Genomic DNA, 16,674 nt, shown 5'->3' on the forward strand with positions numbered 1-16,674 from the left:
TATAGAAATTCTATAAAATTCTATAGAATTTCTATAGGCCATATGTTTCAAAGGTTTATAAAAATTCTATAGAACTTTATTTTTTGGGTGGTTCTCTGGTTTTCTTCTGATTCATAATATTTGATTAATCACATAGGTTCATATTTTTGTGGAAAGTTTTTATAAGACTTAAGGTGTTTAATATGACGTCCATAAAATTATATAAATAGTTGATTATTATGCAACAGTGGACACAATGACTGCTCACAGTATATAAGTTATGAGTTATTCCTAGTTTAAGTAATAAAAAAAAAAATGTTTTTTAAGAACGTATCAAACTTCTAGCTTAACGAGGAAGCAAAAGATAAGGTAGAGATTACAAGTAGTAGAGATTATCTTAAACTTTAATATTTTTACCTACTATTAAGGTATTGTTAAAACAATACTTTACCTAGATTATAATTTTTATTGAGATAACCTCTTTTGATATTTCAAACTGTTGTTAAAATATTGCTTAGTTAACTTTTAAGAGAGTAGTCCACTTCAAATACAGCTTTCAAAGCTTACAAACTACTTTTCAAAATTTTCTTTTTTCAACACAAAGGCGCCATTTTGACACGCCGCTGGGATAGTTATACTAATTAAATATACCACAACTTTAGACATTTTTCGGCTTGGTTCTTCCTCCAGCTAGTCTATTAATAATTGCTTAGCTTTGTATTACTTTGTATAGATAATATATATTGTATTTGTTCCTCCCTCCAGCTAGTCTACCTCCTTGCATACATATCCATAAGTTTTTAAACATTTTAAATTTAGTTTTATTTGCAGATGATACGAATTTATTTTATTCTAATGGAGATGTCAACCTTTTATTTGAAATAGTAAACAAAGAGTTTTTAAATCTAGCGGAATGGTTTAAGGCAAACAAATTGTCCTTAAATTTAAATAAAGCTAAGTATACTTTTTTTCATAGAATTCACGATAAAGAAAATATTCCATTAAAACTTCCTGATCTTTATATTAGCAGCTCTAAAATAATTAGAAAGTCATCATTAAAGTTTTTAGGAGTGATACTTGATGAAAATTGGCATAGAGAGAACACATAAGAACGTTAGAAGATAAAATTTCAAAAATATTGGCATTCTATACAAAGCTAAGCATTATTAAACCAAAACTGCTTAAAAATCTTATATTTCTCCCTCATACATTGTTATATAAACTATGAAAATATTGCATGGTGCAGCACTAATGTAAGTAAAGTTAAAAAATTGCTTAGCAGACAAAAACACGCAGTCGGAATTATTTCAGGTGCAGGTCGTTTCACGCATTTTAAAGAACTATTTAAAAATCCTCACATACTTAATGTTTTTTAGTTAAACCTTTATCAAATTTTTGTAACTGATCTTAACATACTTGTACAATTTATATTTATTTTTTAAATGGTACACAGCAAAATCGAAGATTCTAGGTTAAGAATTTTTGTTCTTATTTCAAGAATTTTTGTTCTTATTTTAAGAACTTAATTCTTGTTTTAAAAAACCTGATTCTTATTTTAAGAACTTGATTCTTGTTTTAAGAACCTGATTCTTATTTTAAGAACTTGATTCTTGTTTTAAGAACCTGATTCTTATTTTAAGAACTTGATTCTTGTTTTAACAACCTGATTCTTATTTTAAGAACTTGATTCTTATCTTAAGAACTTGATTCTTATTTTAAGAACTTTCTTCTTATTTAAGGATATTTCAATAAAAAACATTATTACTAATTTTATAATATCATAATAATATTATAAAATTAGGAATAATAATAAAAATGCCGGCGAGATGATGGGGGCGGGGGGGGGAAGGATTTGTGACAAATTCTAAAAAAAGAGGACCTTGTTTATTTATTTTTGTGTGTGTGTATATCTGTGTGTGTGTTTATATATATATACATATATATATATATATATATATATATATATATATATATATATATATATATATATATATATATATATATATATATATATATATATATATATATATATATACATATATATATATATATATACATATATATATATATATATATATATCAAAGGCCCTACCTTTTGACAGGTATTCCTAAAAAAATCATTAAATTTTGAATGGGACCCCTAAATTCAGAGAAATTAAAACCAATAAATTTCCCCTCCTGTTCCCCCTCCCCCACTATCTGATAGACCCTGCGTTCATGGTTTTATGTAATCAAATATTCATTTCGAATTGAGCATCGTGGTGAACGGGCGCGTTTTTCTTTAGACCGATAAAAAGTTAAAAAAAAAGGTTTTGTGGATATTATTTTTACGAAATATTATTTATCTAATGGCTAAATCGGACGAACTTGTTTGGATTGTTATGATGAGGGAAAAGCTAAATCTACAAAAAGAAACGATTTTATCTATTTTCGTGAAGCTATTTCAAGCATGAATCAAAAGTTTGATAGTTTTCAAACAAATTTTTAAGATGTTCGACGCGAACTAGACGATATAAAATCAGGATTGAATTTTGTTGGAGGCGTATGCGAAGACAAAGTTAAAGCAGTAGGAGAAAAAATAAATAAGATTTGTAAAGATTTAACAAATGTCAGAAAAATGGAGGGAAAAATATATTCGGACAATACCGAACTAAAACTAAAGAGCGTAGATAACAAAGATAGAAGAAATAGGCGAAATAACTTACGAATTGATGGGGTAGTTAAAACAAAGGAAAAAAAAGATTGGGATATAACGAAAGAAAAATAAAATAAACTTTTTAACGTTCAACTTGAAATATAGAAAGATATTAAGATTGAACGAGTCCATCGAGTGGGACTAGCTAAAGTAGAGCGAGCTCGAACAATTGTTCTAAAGCTTCGTGATTATGATGATAAAAAGGTAATCTTAGAAAAAGCAATGAAATTAAAAGGGAGCAATATCTTTATAAATGAAGATTTTAGTTTTACGTCTCGAAAAATACGGTCAGCAATATAAAGTAGAAGTCAAAAGTAATCCTCGTTTGCCGTAGTTATAGTTGCCGTAATTATAGTTTGCGTACTTTTAACTTCTAAAGCAAATGTTATGTCATTATATTACCAATCTAGAATAGACGACACAGATATAACTCGCACTGTACTTTTGACTTCTATTGTTGGATTTGTATTTTTAACATCGCTTTTTTCGGCAGCTGTACTTTTGACTTCTATTTTATGATTTGTATATTTAACATTGTTACTTTTGGTAGCTGTACTTTTGACTTCTATTACATGATTTGTACATTTAATATCGCTAGTATTATTGCTGTACTTTTGACTTCTATTTTACGATTCGTATTTTTAATATCGCTACTTTTTGTAGCTGTAGTTTCGACTTCTGTTTTATGATTTATTCTAGAAGTACTTTTGACTTCTATTAAATGATTTGTACATTTAATATCGCTAGTTTTATAGCTGTACCTTTGACTTTTATTTTATGATTTGTATTTTTAACATGCTAGTTTTGGTAGCTGTACTTTCGACTTCTATTTTATGATTTGTACTTTTAACATCGCTAATTTTATAGCTGTACTTTTGACTTTTATTTTATGATTTATACATTTAACATTGCTACTTTTGGTAGTGTACTTTTGACTTCTATTACATGATTTGTACATTTAATATCGCTAGTTTTATAGCTGTACCTTTGACTTCTATTTTATGATTTGCATTTTTAACATCGCTACTTTTGGTAGCTGTACTTTTGACTTCTATTACATAATTTGTACTTTTAATATCGCTGTACTTTTGACTTCTATTTTATGATTTGTACTTTTAACATTGCTACTTTTGGTAGCTGTACTTTTAACTTCTATTTTATGATTCGTATTTTTAACATCGCTACTTTTGGTAGCTGTATTTTTTGACTTCTATTACATAATTTGTACTTTAAAATCGCTAGTTTTATAGCTGTACTTTTGACTTCTATTTTATGATTTATACTTTTAACATTGCTACTTTTGGTAGCTGTACTTTTAACTTCTATTTAATATTTTAACATTGCTATTAAAATGACTTGAAGACGCCACTAATCAAGCAGAAATGCGATATGATGAGAGCTGTTCAAGTTGTATCGCCCAAAATAACAAATCACTTGAGTATAAAGAAAATTTATATTTTCAACATGACAAATACAATATAGTAAAATAAAACAACACATAACAAATAGCAATAAATAGTTTTGGAATGTTACCAATAAACAAAGTATTAAGTAAGTACCATAATAGAATTGAATTCTCTATTTTGTTAGCTTATGATCAATAAAGTAAATTTGGAATCATCAAAATATACTAAATTAAAACCATATTTCAACAGTAGGCAAACTAAAACAAAATAGTCGAATATTACAAAATGGCAGATCTGAAGAATTAAATAAACAAACAAATTAATAAAAAGTAAACTATCAAAGTCTACTTTTTATTAGTAATTCAATCTTTAAAGCATTTCAGCAAGCTTCTAACAATAACAGTAATAATATACATTATAATATATATACATAAATAAATAATAAATATTAAAAAGTATTTTACATAATAATAAAAAATATAATTGAAGCTCATTTATTGCTTGAATAACTTCAATTAGGAATTTTTTTAACATTTCCACTTTCCAATATTATGACAAATGTTTATCAAGTTTGAAAAATAAACCATAAAAATCTTTTATTTAAAAAAGAAAAGTTTATAGGCCTCAAAGACGATTATAGACTAATAGCAATAGAGAAGCAATATTTATTAAAATATATAGCAACTCTATTAAACATATTATTTTGAATTTACAAGACAACTGACAAGATTATAGTACATAAGGCAAATGAGAATCTGATAAAGTCGCGAAGCCAAAATATAAAACTCTACATCAATGTAACTATAATGATGAGTGCAAACTTACATTACAACACTGCAATGTAAAGTTTCAATGCTTAATCCATCTTTAAGATCTAAATTTATAAGTAACAATCACACTACCAATATCTCGGTTAAAATTGAATGTATTCAATTTTAATCAATGAGGATACATACCTGAATTGTTTAAAAACTCAAAATTAAATTTATTCATTTCATTATGATGACTTGTAAGAATTCTAACAATTTATAATAAATCATGTTAAAAAAGACTGTTGAAATCAAAAGAAAACTCTGTTTTATTATAAAGAATAGTATTATTTAATACAATAAATAATCATGAAACTGTACTTGCACAACAATGACAAAACCATGATGATCTACGGTTCTTTAAAAAGAAGACAAAATCTGGAATGTTTTCACACATTCTGTGGAACCACTGTTTACACCCATTACACTGCGCCATTTGTTTATTTTTGTTTTGATTTTCCATGGAATTCCAAGGCATCCTACAGTTGCAAAACAGTTCAATTAAAAAGTCTTTTTGAAAGCATCTCTTGCAACTTGCTATCGATTGAGGGAACGAAGAAACTTTATTAACTTTAATGCAATGTAACATATGTGTCCTCATTTCTGATATAGAAAATGTTACATTGTCTGGTTTTGTTTTTGTACTTGCAACATGATATATAAAAGCAATAGCAAAGACACCACAATCCTCTCCATTTGATTGCTGTTGCACTGGTAATACGCAAACAGTTAACTTGTCATATGTGCATTTCATGATGGCACATATCTGTTGTATTATAAAAATAGCAACTTTACCATGAAATAAACTGTCCATCAAGAAAACCTCACCAGGTTTTTTTGATGGACAGTTGATTACAACTATCATGCAAAACTTGAACAAAGGGTTTATTAATGTAGATACTGAAAGCAAGATTTTGCCTGAGCACAGTGTCTTGAAGGCCATTTACTTCTTTGAATTGGTCTTTTATCATGTTTTGAAAGATATTTATAACATTGTCAGATAGCCATTCATTGTTTAATATATCTGAAAAGTCGCTCTGACCAAGATTTATTTTACTTATGCAGTATTTTGATCTGTATCTACATTTTCCTCATCACTGAAAATTATTATCGTGTTATCTGCAAATTCTTTTAAGTTTTTGTAGTCTATCAAATTATTATTTATAACTTCAGCTTCTACATTGCTTTTTTCCTCTGGTTTCAAGGTTACTTCAATTTTGGAAGCTGCCAATAATTTTTCCTTTTTTCCCCCAACACGTTTATTTGGCGTACTCTTTTTTTTAGGCACTGGTAGCTTATGATATTTAATGGAGCTTTTCGTTATAGGTATTTTTTAATTTTATTAGGTTGTAGGAGCAAACAACTTTCTTTGGGTACATCTCTTTTCACACTTGTGATGAGATTGTTTAACTCTTTATATATATTTTCAAGGAGATCAGTCTCATGTAAGAAACTCAGACTTCGTAAGTCATTCAAAAGGCTTCTTAGGGATTCACCTGTTATAGACTTCCTTCCTGCATTTTTTTACCTTTTGAGTATCCGCCTTTACCAACGTTTCACCCACTTTATTTGTCTCAGTAATAGATGATTTATATTCATTGTAGGAGGTTTCATTGAAATAAGTAAATGTACTGAGCTTATCATTACATCTTTTTATCTTTGCTTTACCATAATTTGCTTTGCCATAATTAACAAACTTACTAATAGAATTGATCTCTAGGATATTGAAATAAAGTCCATGAAAGATTAGTGAAAAGATAATGAAATTAAATCCATGATAAATTAGTGAAAAGTCTTTGTTATATAAATTAGTTGAACAAGTTGGCGAACCCGGGACATTAACAAACGTAGCTGTAGTAAGCGCCCTTAATAAGCCCTTAATAAGAACGTGACTAATAGAGAGAAGAAAATTATAGTGTTTGGTCTACCTGAATCTGTTAAAACTTAATCAAACAAGACACTGCGGAAATCAAAAAGATTATGGTGTCCTTGAGTAAATCAGTCAATATAGTTAGAGTTGAACTTTTCAAAAAAAAAAAAACGATTTTAGTTCTAGTAGACCTACTCCTCTTATGAAGTTAGTTCGATATCTATTAGAAACAACGTTATAGCATCTGCTAAACAATTGGCATTGTGCACTTTTAAAGATATATTTATACGCCCTGACCGCACAGCAGCAGAACAAAGCTCACTCAAAAGATTAGACTCAGAAAAAAAAGTGGCTGTTTCTGACCTTGACAAGCTTGAAAAGTCTGACAAGCCCTTTTGATTTTGAAAGCAACAAAAGTAAATTGTATTTTTTATACCAACTCTTTGAACATATTGTTAAATCAGGATTAAAAATTAATAAACAAATTGTCATCTTTTGATTTCCACATATTTTCAACTTTTTCAAACAACTCTGCCGTATTTAAAAATGTTTTGGATCTTACTTTCTTCTCAACTATTTTGCACAGATTCTCTATGGGTTGAGGTCTGGAGATTGGGCTGGTCATTTTAATACATTGGTTTTTTGGGTTGCAAATCAGTTCTTCACAAGCTTCGTGGTGTGCTTGGAATCATTGTCTTGCTGAATAATAAATCTTAACTGCATGTTCCATTCCGCATATGGTTACATTATGTCTTCCAGTATAGCAGCATGTTTGTACTTATCCATAATGCCTTCAATTCAATTCAAAATGAATCGGGCTCATAGTATGAACGGAAAAACAACTCAAAACTCCAATACTTCCGCCTCCATGCTTAACTGTTGGTAATACATATTTGGGATTGAGTCTTTCTTGTTTAAGACGTCTTACATAAAGAATTCCATCACTTCTGAATATAAAAAAAAAAAAATTCGTTACTGAAAATAACTTTTCTTGAATCTCTTGCAATCCAGTGTTTGTGACGCCTCGCAAATACCATTCTGGCATCTATATTTTTCTTACTCAACAATGGTGTTTTTTGCTGGCCCGCTGGAAAATAAGTTAGTCTCTCTAAGACGTTTCTGAATTGTTCTGTTAGACACATTTACATTATCTAATTCTGCGTTAACTTTTGTAGCAGATTTAAAAGTGTCTAATAATTAAAGTTTCTTTATTCTTTATCACCTCTTTTTAATGTTTTTCTCGGCGTACCGGGACTTTTTACATTAAATACCATTCCTTTTTTTCCTGAAAAACTGTTATTGTGAAACAACAGATTTTATTCCATTTTTATAGGCACTTAATATTCTTTCTTTAATTTCAATTGAAATTTTTTACCTTTCTCCATGTTAACTTGATCAAGATAGCATATAAAAATATTTAGTAAAATATTATTTAAATAAATAGTAAAGCATAAATTTTTTTTTTCGATATATACTTCGTCATCTTTATAAGAAATTATTTACAATATTTTTTGGAGTTAAGATGTGGCGGGAGCAGGCAGAAGACAAAAGTCTTATCATCCAGTCCCGTCATATCATTTACATATTAAACAAAAAATAATCTATCATATAAAAAAAAAATATTACAATATCAGTGAAATAATATTAAATACTTTTAAATAATAAGTGTTACATTTTTTTTTTTTTTTTTTTCGAATACAGTACAAATAAAAAATAAAAAAAATGAATAAAATTTAAGGATAAGTAATGATGTAAAGGGTGATGTCGCTTTTTAACAAAAGGAAAAGTTAAAAAATAGAATAAAATAAAAATTAAAAAATAAAATAGTATTTGAGATACGTCATAATCAAGTAGCTGATTCTTTAAAATATTTTTAAAAGTTTGAATTAAAGTTAAAGTTTTACTATTATTTTGGAGAAATAAGTTCCCTCGGTAAGTCATTGAGAATTAGGATTATTTTAACAAAGTTTTTGCTACCTGATAATTGAGCAACGAATGCTTTGTTTGATATTTATGATCCATAATAAAGAAAAGGTCTTCAAAAATATTAGGCAGTATACGATATTTTAATCTAAACATAAATAAAAGAATAAAATAAATATTTAATTGGTAAACATTCAGCACTCTAAGCTTTCTAATCAGTGGATTGGCACTGGTGTATTTATTAGCATTTAAGATCCGCGTTAGTCTTGACGGAGAAGTTCTTGCCCATGCAATGTTACAATAACTAATATAGCTGTGAATAAATGAAAAGTAAATTTTGGACAGTTTTATCCAACATATATCTAGTTTTATACATAACTCCAATACTTTTTAAAATTTTATTTTCTATTAAACTAATATGCTCTTTCCAACTTATTTGCTCATCGATTAAAACGCCTAAAAATTTAACACAGAATGTCCGTTGCAACTTAATTTTTTCTATTGAAATATCCGGGAGTTTTAAGGGCAACATGTCAGTTTTTGAAGATTTAGAAAAGAGAGTATATTTGCTTTTGATAGGGTTCAGAGAGAGTTTGTTGGCTTTAAACCACTCATTAAGGTTATCAAGTTCGCGATTCATAGTGGTAAAGATTGTCTTAATGTTAGAGTGAGTATAAAAAACTTGAGTGTCGTCAGCAAAAAGATTGAAATTTAGTATACTAGATGATAAGTAAATATCGTTGATATAAATAATAAAAAATAAAGACCCTAGAATAGATCCCTGTGGAACTCCGCAGGTAATATTTTCAAATTTAGTGTAGGTTTCTCATAAGATACACATTGTTTGCAATTTTTAAGATAGGAACAAAACCATTTAAATTCATTATTTTTGACTCCATAACTTTTAAGTTTCACAGTATCAAACATTTTGATTTGAGTTAAAGCGATCTTTTTTTTCATTCTCTCAGTTTTGGTATCAACTTATTTGGTATGGTGTTCGAGTAAGGAAAAAAAGGAATGGTATTTAATGTAAAAAGTCCTGGCAGACCGAGAAAAACATTAAAAAGAGGTGATAAAGAATAAAGAGACTTTCATTATTTTAAATCTGTTACAAAAGTTAAAGCAGAATTAGATAATGTAAATGTGTCTAACAGAACAATTCAGAAACGTCTTAGAGAGAATAACTTATTTTCCAGTGGGCCAGCAAAGGTCCACAGTATCAAAGGCCTTTGAGAGGTCAATAAACACACCAAAAGTATATTGGTTGTTTTCAAACCCATTCAATATTTCTTTAACTAATTTAATTACTGCATATTCTGTCGAGTGTACTTTTCTAAATCTGCACTGATTATTATTTAGAAATTTGTAAGTTGTTAGATTAGTTGTATTATGCATTATTCGCTCTAGAATTTAAGAAAAACATGGGATTATTGAAATAGGTCTATAATTAGATAACTTTAAGATATCACCATTTTTAAAATTTGGAACCACTCTAACTAGTTTCAAGAGGTCAGGAAAAACTCCATTTTTAAATGAAAAATTAAAAATAATAAATAAGGGGTATTTAATAATAAACTTCTTTAACAACCCTAGGGCTTACACCATCAAAACCTGCGCTTTTGTTTGGTTTTATCATATTAAAAGCAAACCGAAGTTTATAAATAGCAAAAATATTTCATATGTTACTTCCTTTTTATCTCTTGAAATCTTAAAAAAATAACTGATAGATACGCTTACAAAAATTAATAAAGGTAAAATTTCATCAACACTTACTGGAATTGTGTAAAATGCTTTAAAATGTGTTTTGTTAGTAAAATATTTGACGATATATTAATCTTATTCATTTAATTTAACAAATTAGGGATGTTGCTTTGTCCGATACTGTACATCTTTTTTAAAATGTTTTTATATAAACACAATTTTTCTTAATCCGGCTAAAACGAACGATTTATCTGCACTCTGTGACATAAACATGCCTGATTTAATCTATATCTCTAAGACATGGTTTACTAAAATACTGCCACTAAACTGAATAACTACTCACTGGTAAAGAAAAATTGTATAGGTCACGGTGGAGGTGTTAATATCTACATTAAGCGTGATCTAATTGCAAATGAGGTACCTGATCGTCATTTAAGAGAGACCTTAATCAACAGAAACTCCAAGCTAATATAATGTGAAATTAAAATTGGAAACTTAATCGGAATTTGTTTAAAAATTTTTCCTATTGGTTGTGAAAGCGTATACAAAAACGTATATATACGCTTATATATACGCTACCTATATATATACTACTCGTAACGCACCTTAAATGAATAAGAAAGTATTAGCTATAATAAAGCAAAAAAAAAAAAAACAACAACTGGGTAATTACTTATCTGGAACAGACTGTCAATCAGCGACACCGATTCGTGAATATAGAAAACCCCACACTTTTTTTCTAAAAGACCTTAATTTCTTTTTAAGACAGTTCTAGATATAGAAGACTTTTTTTAAAAATTGACGATTGTTCCCTTCCCCCCCCCCCCCCCACTTCGAAACCCGTGTCGTCGGCCCTGGTGTAAGTAGTAAAAATATTGATTTTAAATAGTTAATTTACTCCTTATTAGTAGTACACCTCGATAAATGAATATAGTAATTCATTGAGGTGTCGAGCTAAAAAAGCTTTATATCTCTGAACTTTATTAGAAATTTTTTGCAACAGTAGTACTGTTGCAACAGGTTTTGCAACAGTAGTACTACTGTTGCAAAAAATTTCTAAAAAAATTTCACAGATATAAAGCCTTTTTGGCTTCTTGCTAGATTTAAAAGTTATATGATTATTATTATTATTGTTATATTTTCTTTTTTATACTCGATAAGAGCTGGATACAGTGACGTTAAGTTAAAAGTTTTATTTACAATAGTTTAAATTACCGATCCTTCTTCCGCTCCTCGAGTTGTTGTTGTATATATATATAAATATATTTTTTTTACATTATTATTATTTTTTTAAATTTTTGTTATTTTGTATTTCTCTCTCAGTTTGACCGACTATTATACAATATCTGATGGCCAGTTACAACAAATCGTCTCAGACCGATTTTAATGCGAAAGTGGATTTTTTAAAATGAGTTTCCTCCTCGGTACATTCTTCAAATAGGTTGTAAAAGGCTGGAGGACAATCTCTAGTTATAATAGAACGAACAAGTTCAGCTACATGCTTTTCTTTTCTATCTTTTAGTGAGTCCAGTTTTAATTTAATAAGAAGAGGGGCTGAATAGGCATCTTGATTTGCTCCGCTAATAGTTCATGAAGCCATTTTTTGAACTATGTCTAGTTTCTTTAACTGTGATTGTGATGCAGATACAAGAATTGCCCTAAAATACTCAAGCTGGGATGTTACTTATGATATATAATCTCAGAAGGTCTTTAGTTAGGTAACGACTAGCTCTCGAAAGAACTTCTAAGATGCCATGACACTTTTTTTTAACATTTTCTATATGAGGACCAAAGGTTAGATACTAGTCAAAGGTTACTCCTAACAATTTAACTGTTTTGAATGAATTGATTATACACCCATCGACTACCATCTGTAAATTATCCGGTAGTTTCTTTCTTGGGTTTCTTAAATATTATAAACTGTGTCTTTGACGAATTTATCGTGAGGCCATAAGACGTACAGAAGTCTTTAGTTTTATAAAATATATGTACAATTTCGTTGTTAGTGCATACGAGTCCACATCTTTCTCAGAGTGGGTTATATCGTCAGCAAACTGAGTTGTATAAGAATTAGAGCAAGTTGGAAGATCTCTAATGTCTGCTCTCTATATATATGATGAAATAAACCGGTTTTATTATAGTTTTAGCTCGAAAATCAAAAAAAAAAAAAAAAAGCCAGAAGTTGAATTTTTTAAAATTTTTAATCATGGTAAAAGTAGAATTTAAAGTCAGAATACAACGAGAAGTAAAAAGAAGAAAGATTTTTAATGGCAGTGAAGTTGTAAATATTGGAAATCCTCCCTCTTTAAGTGTCAATAATGTATCTTTTGTTTATAATGAAACTCACATTTTCAACACGTTGAGTTCTTTTTATCACAAAGTTAAAGCTCTTTTCAACTCACCACCAAAACAGAATTCTTATTTTAAAAACAAAGATGTGACTGGTTGGAGAATAATTGACTGTTCTCTTTTATCTGATGCTGTAAGTGTTTTGTGCTGCCCATCTTGTTTACAATTGACTTTAACATTAATTGAAAACCAAAGCAAAAAGCGAAGATTTGCTTGCGAACTTTCAATTATTTGTTCAAAATGTAAGTATTAAAAAGAATTTTACACTTGTAAATTTATCAATAAAAAAGAAAGCTGTGGTATAAACACACGAACAATATATAGAATATAAACTCTTGAAGAGGACATTCTGGGCTCATAGTTTTTTTGCGTCATTGGTTTTGGCTTGTTCATGAGGACCCTCATGAACATGCCAAAACCAATGACGCAAAAAAACTAATTGATAAACTTGTTTAGAAAATAGCAAACATTACAGAAGAAGTTGCACAAGAAGCAATGGCTAATGCTGTAGCTCATTTAAGACAACAGTGTCAAAATGATGAGATTTTAGATATTGGTGTATCATGTGATGCCACGTGGCAGCGTAGGAGATTTAAAGTTTGGTGTGTATGATACAGTGGATAATTTTAACATTGGAATGAAATCATCAATCCTAATTTATAAAAAAATCTAATATAATTCCAGGTTTTTATACAATAAACGGTTTGAATAACATAAACAAAACCCGCATTATATGGTCGATTTATCGAGGAAAACTGCATAATTGATTGCATCGTCGAATATTAAGAACGAAAAAAATGAAAAAAATCACAAAGCAATAGAAAAAGAAGACAAAACATACGAAAAAGGAGGTTTCTAATTTCAACTAGATTTTTATATGTAATATTTGGTATATTTGTAGATTTTTTAATTTATTTTTTTACTTTTTGTGTGTTTTCTCTGTTTGAGGTTTTTCAATTTGCTGGCCGCAATGAGTAAAAAACCACTTGAGCTTTTTGTCTGAAATTTTTGCCATATCTTCTTTTTAATAAGAGCTGTGTTTTAAACGGAACAGAATTATGATGTATTAAGAAAAAAAGCTAGTATGGTTTACCTTTTCAAAGAATTTTTTCTGACACCATTTTAGACGAACAGATCTTCAGACCTAGGACTTTTTTTTACAAATCTGTTCCGTTTAAAACACTCATACACCTATTATAAATGTGTTATCAAAGTTTTACTTGGCTTTTTTTATTACTTTTTTCTAAAAATTGGCGCAAATCCTTTTTTGGAGGGTTTTTTTGGGGTTGATGCAACCCCAAAAAAACTCCCAAAAATTGACCAAAAAATTTTTTTTGTTAACTTTATGTTTTTATTATATTGTTTGTTACTTTATGTCAAAATTTTTTTCCTATTGTGTATATTTAAAAATGGGGTTGATATCCCTTAAACAAAAAAAATATTTTAGCCTATTAGCCTTTTTCAAACCGCGTTAGACCTGGTAATTAATATTTACTTGAGGGGAGATTTTTTTGAAGGGCTATATATGTTCGAACAACTATATAAACAATATCAATCAAACAACTACAAGTTTTATCGTAATAACTTTCTTTTATAATGGAAAAAGCAAAATTGATCAATGCACATTAGAAGAAGCTACCACGTGGCTAAAAAATCTGCAATTGCCTATTTCAGCCACAAAGAATGTACTTTTAAATCGAATTAAAAAGTGTAATAGATATACGAATTTGTTCAAGAAAATTATAAGCAGGGCTGATAGAAATTTCAAATTTGTGTGCAGTTCAGATTCTTCGATAATTCCACCAAATTCTATGAAATGTGAAATAGAATACTCTAAAATGCTATTTGTTGACCACAAGATATTTAAAAAATAATTGTTGCATAAAAACGAGGGAAGTATTGGCCAACAAGAAAAAGCTGTATGTATGCTTCAAAGCAGAAAAATAGTAAACGTTAAAGTTTTTCAAGCTGACTTGAGTAACACTTTTGTAAAAGCAATGGTAAAAAAATCCTATGAACAAAATGCCAGACTTGCAGTTATTTTATTCGTTAATGGTGTGCCATTTAAATTACATTGTCCTTGTCCGGTTGGTTCAAGTGGTTTATGTTGCCATCTATTATGTATACTTTTGTTTTTACAACATCACACGTCCACAAAAGAAGAAATACTCGAGCTTACTTGTACACAAACACTTCAAAAATGGCTCAAAAGAGTTGCAAAAGCTCTATTTCTATGATGCCTCTTAAAGATATTAAAGTAAAATCAGCAAAGATAAAAAAAAACATGACATTATTAAATGCTCTGCTGCTGACTCTGACACTTCTTATTTTAAATGTGATGTTTCTAACATATCTAATGTACTAAAAGAAAAGCTCAAAATAGAGAAACCTGTTACTGAACATTTTTATTTAGTACTTACTAAATATAATAGTAGTAAAAAATCTTCTTTAGGAGAGCATTTAACTTTTATCTTTGAAAAAAAGAAGCAATTTGTATTGCTGATCATGATTATACAAAAACGCTTTTATTTGATAAAACAATATTATCTGACGACACAAATAAGTTACAGAGAATTAAGACAATAATAAGAAATTTCAACAATTCTTCTGCTTTTAATACACAAATTAGTATTGCAAGCTCTGAGGAAGTTCTGGCACAAGATATTTTACCTATTGAAGTAATAAAGTTCAATTATGCTGGAAAAGATAATAATGATCTAAATATTAGGAATAGTATAAAGAAACAATTAAAAATTAACCCAAAAGCAAAAGTTTATATAAACATAAGACTTTTAAACTCACCACACGGTGAGCTATTTATATAGATGTTGGTTTAAAAAAACCACACACAGAGCTAATTATATAGATGTTGCACAAAATACTGAAAAGTGGGATCAATTACGTATTTTTAAAATAACTGAAACTCGATTACCTTCTTTACTTGGACTTCAGGGAAAAAACGAATTTATTGAATGCTGGAGTACTGTAAAAACTGGTATAAGCGAAGATAACAAACTTTTGGCCATTAAAAATATAAAAAAAGGAGTAGGCTTTGAAAAAACTGCTATACCTTATTTTAAAAAAGTTTCCCACTCAAAAACAATTAAATGTGGTTTCTTTACACACCCTACAAAAATGCGCTATGGAACAAGCCCAGATGCTCTAGCTGCTGGTGGTTTGCTTTTAGAGGTTAAAACATCTATTACAATAATGTCAGTTAATCCATTGCCAGTTTTCACAAATATATCTGGCACTTTTTTAGAAGAAAACTCCCATCAACCTTTAAATCTATTTCGTTAAAGAGTGTAGCACAAAATATTACCCAACCAGTGAAAATTCTATGAGTTGTATAAGACTTTTCAAGCAAAAATGACATAAATTTTATATCTAATCCATGACGATATACAACCAGAACACTAAAGAACTGTGTTTCATTATTAACAGTTTTTTCAACTGCATTTGGACAATCTGGGTATGGTATAAGATGTAAATACGTTTGTACACATTCAAAAAGCATATCAAAATTTTCTTTCGATACCCCACATAAGTATTGAAATGTTTGTTTTCTTGATTTAATATTTTCATAGGCAAATTGTTTTGCTCTCTGAATACTTATACTACCAGATAGATGCATAATTTCAACTTTTAACTATCTAATTTTTACACTTAACTTTAAGTATTTTATTTTCAAATTTGGTTACGCATATATCTTTTTCTTTTGTAACAGTTTCCAATAATTCAATTGTTTTCAAGGATTTTCAAGTTTTTTTGAAAATTCTCAAGTTTTTTTTATAGTTTGTTTAGTACGAACTACGAAGGTTCTTCTTTTTTTTTTAACTTTTTATATTTTGAGCAATTGATTTTATAACTTTTAGTTAAACTTGAAGTTTTATAACTTTTTGAAGCATTTTTAAATATTAACAATTTCTTTGCTTTGTGCTT

This window comes from Hydra vulgaris, chromosome 14 (assembly GCF_038396675.1).
Source record: "Hydra vulgaris chromosome 14, alternate assembly HydraT2T_AEP".
NCBI classification, from domain to species: Eukaryota; Metazoa; Cnidaria; class Hydrozoa; order Anthoathecata; family Hydridae; genus Hydra; species Hydra vulgaris.